At 42.5% G+C, this 8,496-nt stretch overlaps 1 protein-coding gene across 3 annotated transcripts in view; it reads left to right on the top strand.

The window, feature by feature from the left end:
- The first annotated feature begins 8,312 nt into the window (after positions 1-8,312).
- Positions 8,313-8,496, top strand: part of Ccdc15 (coiled-coil domain containing 15) — a 67,673-nt gene continuing 67,489 nt past the window's right edge. For 2 of the 3 annotated variants that reach the window (XR_004111468.1, XM_031343940.1), the window contains exon 1: positions 8,331-8,453. The gene's annotated coding sequence lies outside the window, so the exon portion shown is untranslated. Of the gene's footprint in view, positions 8,454-8,496 lie in introns of all 3 variants that reach the window. The other variant, XM_031343941.1, reaches the window with a different exon arrangement.

The following is an 8,496-nucleotide window of genomic DNA, read 5'->3' as shown; positions in this document are numbered from 1 at the left end:
AAAAAAAAAAAAAAAAAAAAAAAAAAAAAAAAAAAGAATGTGTTTCAAAGTTATCCAACTCCATTGCAGGGGCAAGGAAGGTGGGATACTTATCCATCACTAACTATATCCCGACTACCAGATGTGATCAGAGCTGCTGTTCAGAATAAGAGCAGGATAATTTCCTAGACATCTATGTGGGACCTACTACAGAAGCATCTCACCCAAGCTTCTTTCCTTTTGTAACTCCCTGCCCCAAAACTCTGTGTGTGTGTGTGTGTGTGTGTGTGTGTGTGTGTGTGTGTGTGTGTGTGTGTATTTCTGCTCAACTGACTCTGTCAAACCCTTTACCTGTAGTTATTAATCCAATTTTCCCAGCACCTACTTTAACGATTATAAATAACTTTATTTTACAAAGAAAGCCTAAACTTTCAAAGGGTTAGCAGCTTGCTAAGAAGATCATGTAGCTACTACAGATTAAACCAAGTGCTTGATGGATAATCAAGAAAACTTAGGCTTTTCTCTGTATTAGTGGACCAATCGTTGCAGGAAGTCCTTCTCCCATGTACTTGAATCTCAGCTCTGGTCCAGCTTTTTACCACCATCTTTAACTAAGCTCAGGATCTGAGGTGGCCCTTTTTGCTCATTCCTTGTCCCCTTCCCATTATTGCCAAAGGTATTTTTAGTTTTGATTTGTAAGCCTGTGCACAAATAGTGCTGAAGTTGCTGCTTTTCTCAGTTCAATTCGATGTGGTGGAGAGAGGCTGCAGGGCAAACAGCAGCCAGCTAGTTTGTAGAGCTGAGAAGCGTTGCCTGGGAAACAAGGAATTTGTGCGCAGTTTTGTTGTGAGGAGGCAGGGCTGGGCCTCACCAGCAACTTCTGAACACAAGAGGCAGATTAACTAGCTCCTTCGGTGCAAAACAAGCTTTTTGAAGCTTGGACAGTGAGGAATGGCCCTCTCCAAGGACATTTCCCCCCCTCTTCCCTTTCTTTCTAAAGTTCCCCTAGGTGGCCTTACTCTGAGTGGCTTCTGAGAAATATCAAATAAAAAGTAAGAGTCAGAAGGCACCCCCTCCCCTTCCTAGGCCCTTCACCCTGAACAGGGGGCTTGCTGCCTGGATATTTGTCTATATATGATAAGACACTCAGAGGAAAGGGTTTCTGAAGAGATATATATCTCCAAATGCTGCAGGGTTTGTTAGGAGAAATATATGATCTCCACCCCCACCCCTGAGGTACCTAGGGGTCCTGGGTAGAGTTTGAGAGGTTGAAAGAAAGTGCACCCATTTCTGCCTGGAAGCTGAAAACTGAAAACACATCAAAGCCTTTTGTGCTGAGAGTAAATATTTGATTTCTGAATAGAATCCCCACCCCCTCAGAAACCCAGAGGAACTCAGGCTTGTGGCTATGGTTGCTAAACGTGCCCAATTCAAGAAGCTCTCCAGAGGAACAAAGGGAAGAAATTAATTGGCCTTAAAGAGTTGGAGAGAAGCAGCTAGCTTTCTCTGACCTACTTAAGATGCTACCCTCGAATCTTAAGGACATTCTAGGGACCATCTCTGGAGCTCCATGCTTGTAAGGCTTTGGTGTTGGCTATAAACAGGCTGGGAAATCACAGGAAGCCATAGATGATGCTCACTCCTCAAAAGCACCATTGTCTCCTTTCTCTTAGGTCCTCTGATGGTGTCCACCCGCCAACACCATCCCAGGCAAGGATTCCTTCTCAATCTCCCTTCTCACCCGCCTCCCAAAGAGGGAGGCACAGAAATGAAAATCAGCTGGCCAGCATCCAATAATTGCCTACTGTGTGAAAAGAACTCTATGTCCTAAGCATTAAGAATGGTGGGCCACGGGGAGGGGAGCGGCATATTCAAAAGCAATAGCTGGCCTGGGCAGGAACTCAGTGGTAGAGCATGTGGTTGGCATGCACAAGGCCCTGGGTTCACTCCCAGTACCAAAATCAAAATAAGTAATAATTGGCACTATCCCTATTTAGTAACTTAAATATAGCTGGGGAGGTAGTATCTAAACCTCCAGTGAATAGTAGATTATTAGTAGTACATTTGAATTGCTATTTATAAATTACTTTTAAGGGGTATGTGTGTGTGTGCGCGCACGCGCACGCACACGCACGCGCCCGTTAATAATAGATTCTCCTTCAGTAAGTTTGTCCTCAGACTTACAATGTAGATGTGAAAAATCTTGAACCTTGATCCTCCTGCCTCCATTATCTGAAAGCTAGGATTATAGCTGTTTCTCAGTTTTATGTGATGAAGGGGATCAAAGCCAGGACTTCATGCATTCTAGGCAAGCACACTACTATCTGCCCTCAGCCAGGCTCCAAAGAAAACAGTGAGGAGAAAGAAAAGGGGTGTTTAGAGACTGCAGAGGTGGCTCAGCAGTTAAGACCACTTCCTGTAATTCCAGAGGGCCTGAATTGGCTTCCCAGTGCTCACACTGGGCAGCTCACAACCTCCTTTAACTCCAGCTCCAGGTGATCCAACACTTTCTGATTTACACACACACACACACACACACACACACACACACACACACACACACTCCCCTATTTTTTTAAATATTAAAACAAAAAGATGGAAAAAGGAGGGCTATGAGAGAGGATGTGGGAGAAGGGAAAGATGAGTAATAGAAAAACGTAACCACCACAAACAACCATACAACCATCAGTGGTGGGTTTGAGACAGAAAGATATTTGGTATATAGGATCAAAGTAGAGAAAAATAAGGTGTCTTAGTAAATCCTCACTCAATTGGTAGGGGAAGTGGCTTCAAAGACAGCCCCAAATTTTCACCCCTTGTGGCAATACTTAAAAAGGATTTGGGTTTGTTAACTTTACAGATCCTGGCCACAGTCCAGGCTAGTATATCTGGAAGCTGAGGAACAAGACTTGTCAATATTCCTTTATACCTTCAGAGGTATAATAAGGATCAGATATTTGAGGTCTTCTTTGCTATACAGTGAGTTTGATAACAGGCTAGGCTTTGTGAAACCCTGTCCTACCTATTCCTCTATTCTTCTTTTGACATCACTTTTAGAGTGTGTAAAAATATTTTTTAAAGCATCTTCATTGATTGAAATTTATACTTTAAGAGTAACTTTTTTGCCGGACTGTGGTGGCACATGCCTTTAATCTCAGCACTTGGGAGGCAGAGGCAGGAGAATTTCTGAGTTCGAGGCCAGCCTGGTCTACAGAGTGAGGTCCAGGACAGCCAGGGCTACACAGAGAAACCCTGTCTCGAAAAACCAAAAAAAAAAAAAAAAAAAAAAAAAAAAAAAAAAAAAAAGAGTAACTTTTGTTTTTGTTTTTGTTTTTTGGTCCTGGAGCAAGAGTACATACCTATAATGCTAGCACTTAAGAATACAGAAGCAGGAGGATCAGATAATAAAAAACACCCTGTGTACAAAGCAATTTTGAGATTAGCCAAAGCAATACAAGACAAAATGAACAAGGAAAAAATTTTTAAAGTGTCTGTAGTAAGTAATATGTTAGAAAAAAATCTAGATTTTATCCTGACTACATAAAAAAATCACTTCGACCAAAACTAGATTTTATATTAAAGACAAAGTTACTATATCTGTCAAGCTTCTTTGGCTTTAAAGATTGAATATTTCTGTCAGTGTGGTGGTGGATGCCTTTAATCCCTTTACTCAGGTGGCAGAGGCAGGAGGATCTCTGAGAATTTGAGGCCTACATAGAGAGTTCCAGGAAGTGGGAAGTGCACCCGGAACTCGGTTCTCACAATCAGGGTTAGGGTTAGGGTTAGGGTTAGGGTTAGGGTTAGGGTTAGGGTTAGCCAGAGGTATGTAGAGAGATGCTGTCTTAGAAAGGAAGGAAGGACGAAAGGAGGAAAGGAAGGAAGGAAGGAAGGAAGGAAGGGAGGGAGGGAGGAAGGAAGGAAGTGAGAAAGAAAGAAAGAAAGGAAGGAAGGAAGGAAGAAAGAAAGAAAGAAAGAGAGAAAGAGAGATAGAAAGAGGTTGATTTAAGTGGAGTCCCTAGGCCACCAGCGGACAGGAAGGCTGTGTGGATGCAGACCTCGGTCTGGTATTAGTGAATCCAAATACTGCAGTAATTCTCATTTGTCTTCTGTCTTGTTTTGCTTTATTTGAGACAGGGCTTCATTATGCAGTCCTGATTGTCCTGGAACTCACTATGTAGACTAGGTTGGCCTCAAACTCACAGAGATCTGCCTTCCTCTGCCTCCTTAGTGCTGGGATTAAAGTCATGTGCCATTATACACACCACTGCAACAATTCCTAAAACCAGATTTGTAGGTAGCTCTTATTCTTTCTGCTTGTCTGCTTTATTTTCCTCTACATACCAGTCACTTAAGAGTTTTTCTGTGTCATAAATAATTAAAAAGAATATTAATTGTATTATTAAGAAATTACTCTTTGGTCCTTCTATTTAGAACGTCTGCCATTGGACTAGCCTTGAAAGCTAATCTTAATACAGACTCCACATCTCACATCATCAGAGGGAGAGGCTGAGAAGCAAACAGTTGAAGGTATTACAATACTCCCAAAATTTGACAAGCCTTTCCTGGACAAGGATCTGGGCCATGCATTTCTTGTCTGTCCTAGATATATATTTGGAAATATAGAAAGACACTGAGACCCCTATGTTCATTTTTCATATATAACACACCAAGAATGAAAGAAAGATTTGCGTCCATAGAATGAAAGAAAGATTTGCATCCATGATAAAATTAGAGAATCTGCTGCAAAAAAAGCACTGAAGCAGATGCTCTTTAGAAAAACAGGGTGCCATTTGTGATGCCATTTACACTGCAATGCTACTGCAAAAACCTGGCCTGCCCAGGAAGCTGAAGAACCATTCTAGTTCTTCTAGTGAGAAAGGTTACCTTTGGAGATGGTGAGGGAGGGAGAAGAAGAATGATGGATAGCATTGTGGTCTGATTTTAGGACATCAGTCAAAACACTGGTTAGCTCTGGATAACCATGCCCAAACTTGGGGAAGAGGTCAAGATGGGTATTACTCATCTGCCCGGCTATGGGTTCTTAACTTTTTGTTCCTCTAAGAGTTGGGATAGAAGGGTTTATAACTGTTGCAGAGCTTCTCCTTGGCACAGGCTCTGAGGAATTAAATATAGCCGAGTTTTCTATATTGCTACAACTATGGTTCAGCTAGTCACAAACAGGAGAGTAGTGACCAAATAGCAAACTTCTCCCTGATGTTCAACAAACAATTGGTTCTATGTGAGGTGAACTGCTGCCAAGAACACAAAGACTTGGGGCTTTGTGCAGACAAGATCAGGGATTCCCAGTTGCAGAAAAAGGATTATTTAACTCTGCTGGGGGCTGCTCCAGAGCTAAGACTCCACACTTTGCTGTCAGCAGAACTTAGTATTTTAAACTTCTGAAGATGTGCTTTTCTAAATCAACAGTTCCCAGCCAGGTAAAATATAAGCTTTGTAGAAGAGGTTAGAAAATGAGTTGATCTCTGATGTGAATTTTCTGGATTTATGAATACGAGTTCTTAGAAAACCTCTGGCCTAGCTTTTAATGGAAAATAAAGAATTTGAGGTAAAGGTTTGGGGAGGGCAAGGAGCTACTTAATAGCATCTTTCCCAAGTAATGAGTGTGTGTAAGTGTGTTTGTGTGTGTGTATAACTTAATCTTCTCTCTGTCCCCAAGAAATGACTCTGTTCTGTCCATTACCCACCTGTGTGGAGGCAAGATCATTTTTTTTCTTGCCATTCCATTTATAACCACCCTTGCTTTTCTTAACATCTTTATCTTTCAATCTTATATCATCTGACTATACCATTTACTGCTTTCCAACTTACATTCATCAACTGATCTCCAGATTTTTTTTTTTCTGAAATGCCTTAAGGATTGTTGCTGACAATAACTAACCTGTGTTGTCATATTTTTTTTCAGTAATTTCAGATTCCTGGACAATTTGTCCAATGCTCTCATCTTTCAGCTCATTGAATACACACGGTCACCTTGCCTGCATGCATATTTGTTCACTAGGTTTGTGTCTGGTGCTCACAGAAGTGAGAAGAGGGTGCCAGATTCCCTGGAAGACTCATTTCCTTGTTTCCAGAGTTAGAGATCAGAGACTATGCCTTAGCTGCCCTAACAGGTTGGCTTTGGCCACATGGGCTTGATTAGCCAATTAAAAGAGCCACATTAGAAATGAAAAGCAGAAAATGATTTACTCACTATGGTCACAATGGGAAGAGGGACAAAGAGGTGCATCTTCCAGGGGTCCAAACATGAGGATAAAGTTTAAACAGAAGGCATAATTAAGCAATCCTGGCTAAGGTATGGTTATTGACCCATAAATGTTTCAGCTCCTGTCTCCTGCAAGGTGCTCTGATAAGTTATTGGCACTCTGGGACATCTCTTTCTAATTTCTAGGAAACAAGTTTCCTATATGACTGTCACCATACTTCACCCCTTCTCAAATCATGAGATTACTGGGGAAAAGTCCTAACGGGGCGATTGCTATAGCCTCTTAATTAGGCTTTTGCCACTTATTCTTATTTCTGTCTAATTCTCAAGACAGCATATGGAATGATTTTTTTTTTTTTAAAGAAAAAGTTGGTACTCATTAGCTCACAGTTCACTAATGGTGCTCCATCTCAACATATTATAGTGCTCAACATGCTCTATGTGGCTTCTTAGGCTTGTCTCGGTTCTTCCCCTTTCATCAGGTTCTAGTCACACTAGCCTCCTTCACTTCTCTTAGTCAGTCAGTGCTCCCACATTAATGTTCACTCTCTATCCGGAAGACAGTGTGTGTGTTTGTATGTGTGGTGGGTGTGTATGTAGAGGGTGTATAAGTGCCTAGGAAGGCTAAAAGAGGACAATGGAGTTACAGGAGATTGTGAGCACGTGGGTGCTGGGATATGAACTTTGGTCCTCTGGAAGAGCAGGAAGCAGTCTTAACCATCTCTCTAGCTCCTACCTGGAACAGTCCTATACCTGGGTATGATGTTTTGTTATTCCAGCCCTTGGAATACTGAGCCAGGAGGAACCTGAACAACCTAGGAGATCCCATTAAAAGCTGTCAAACAATCAACTACCTAAAACCCTCCCTTGAAGAGTATAAAGGCTTGCTCTATGATCATATATAGTTTTTGCTTAAAAGTAGTTTAGTTAAAAAAAAAGTTGGCAGGATATATAGTTCTTGGCTAGGATGTATGAAGCCCTGGGCTTAATTTCCAGTACTGAGTAAAATGAAATATAAACAGAACACAAAGAACAACTTCAATTGCCTTAGTGATGTCTTCTCTGGAAATGTCCTATCAATGTCAATGTAAATTCTCCAATGTATTTTAAATTCTTCAAACAAGGGATCTTTGTTCACTGGTAGTATCTGGAGTACCCAGAAAATATACTGATACATAAAATGCTTGCAATAATATATGTTGTAGTGAAGCCTGGTGACACATGCCTGTAACAGCAGCCATTGGGAAGGCTAAAGCAGGAGGATTGCAAGTTCGAGGCCTGGGCTACATAGTGAGTTCAAGTCCAGCATGGGCAACTTAGTGAGACCCTAACTTAAAAGCAAAAATATTAAGGCGGCTAGGGTTTCCACTAACTTAAAAGCAAAAATATTAAGGCGGCTAGGGTTTCCACTGCTACACTTGCCTAGCTTACCAGAGGCCCTAGGTTCAACCGCCAGCACACATACACACACCTTGAATGAAATGAGTGTATGTCCTTTGGGTTTAATGAAATGTCCCAAGTAGTGTTTAGAGTAGAGATGGAGACCACTTAATAAGTTGTGATGGTCACACACAAGAACATGTCGAGGGTAATCATGAAATAGCGTTGTAAGCCTTAGGAGGGGCATAAAAGCGCAATCTGGTTGATCGTTGGCTTGGTCTGTATCTCGAGGACCCACTGGCAGCATGTTCCAGCTCAATGGTTCTCAACCTTCTTAATGCTGCGACTCTTTAACACAGTTCCTTATGCTGTGGTGACCCCAACCATAAAATTAGGTTGCAACTTCATAACTGTAATTTTGCTCCTGCTGTGAAATTGTATTGTAAATATCTCATTGCAGGATATCTGATATGCGACCCCACCACCACCAAAAGGTAGCGACCCTCAGGTTGAGAGCTGCTGTGCCTTTCCCGGAGATTTCCTCAGCGGTGAACGCTTACTCGCCTGTTCATCGTGTCAGACATCTCAAAAGATTTGAGACGACAACAGCGCCAACACCCACAGAGTGGCCGAGTCTAAGCTCGCCGGGGTTTTCAACAATGCGCTCTAGCCCTCCCAACCAAAGGGCAGGAAGCGGAAATGACGTAACCCCAGCGCTCGGATTCCCCGCCTTCCCAGAACAGGACGGGTGACGACTGCGGAAGGGGCAGGGCAGGCGTCCGCCGCGGAGTAGCAGTTTGCTGTTTGTGCTTTGCGTAGCAGCCCGCGGAGTTTGAGTGTGAGAAGGTTCGGATCGCGGCAGGCTTCACAGGTCTCCTATCCAACTGCCGGAGCCTTACGGGACCCCACCCTCC

The sequence above is a fragment of the Mastomys coucha genome, unplaced genomic scaffold, assembly GCF_008632895.1.
Source record: "Mastomys coucha isolate ucsf_1 unplaced genomic scaffold, UCSF_Mcou_1 pScaffold23, whole genome shotgun sequence".
In the NCBI taxonomy this organism is placed as follows: Eukaryota; Metazoa; Chordata; class Mammalia; order Rodentia; family Muridae; genus Mastomys; species Mastomys coucha.
This window is presented reverse-complemented; position numbering and strand designations above follow the sequence as displayed.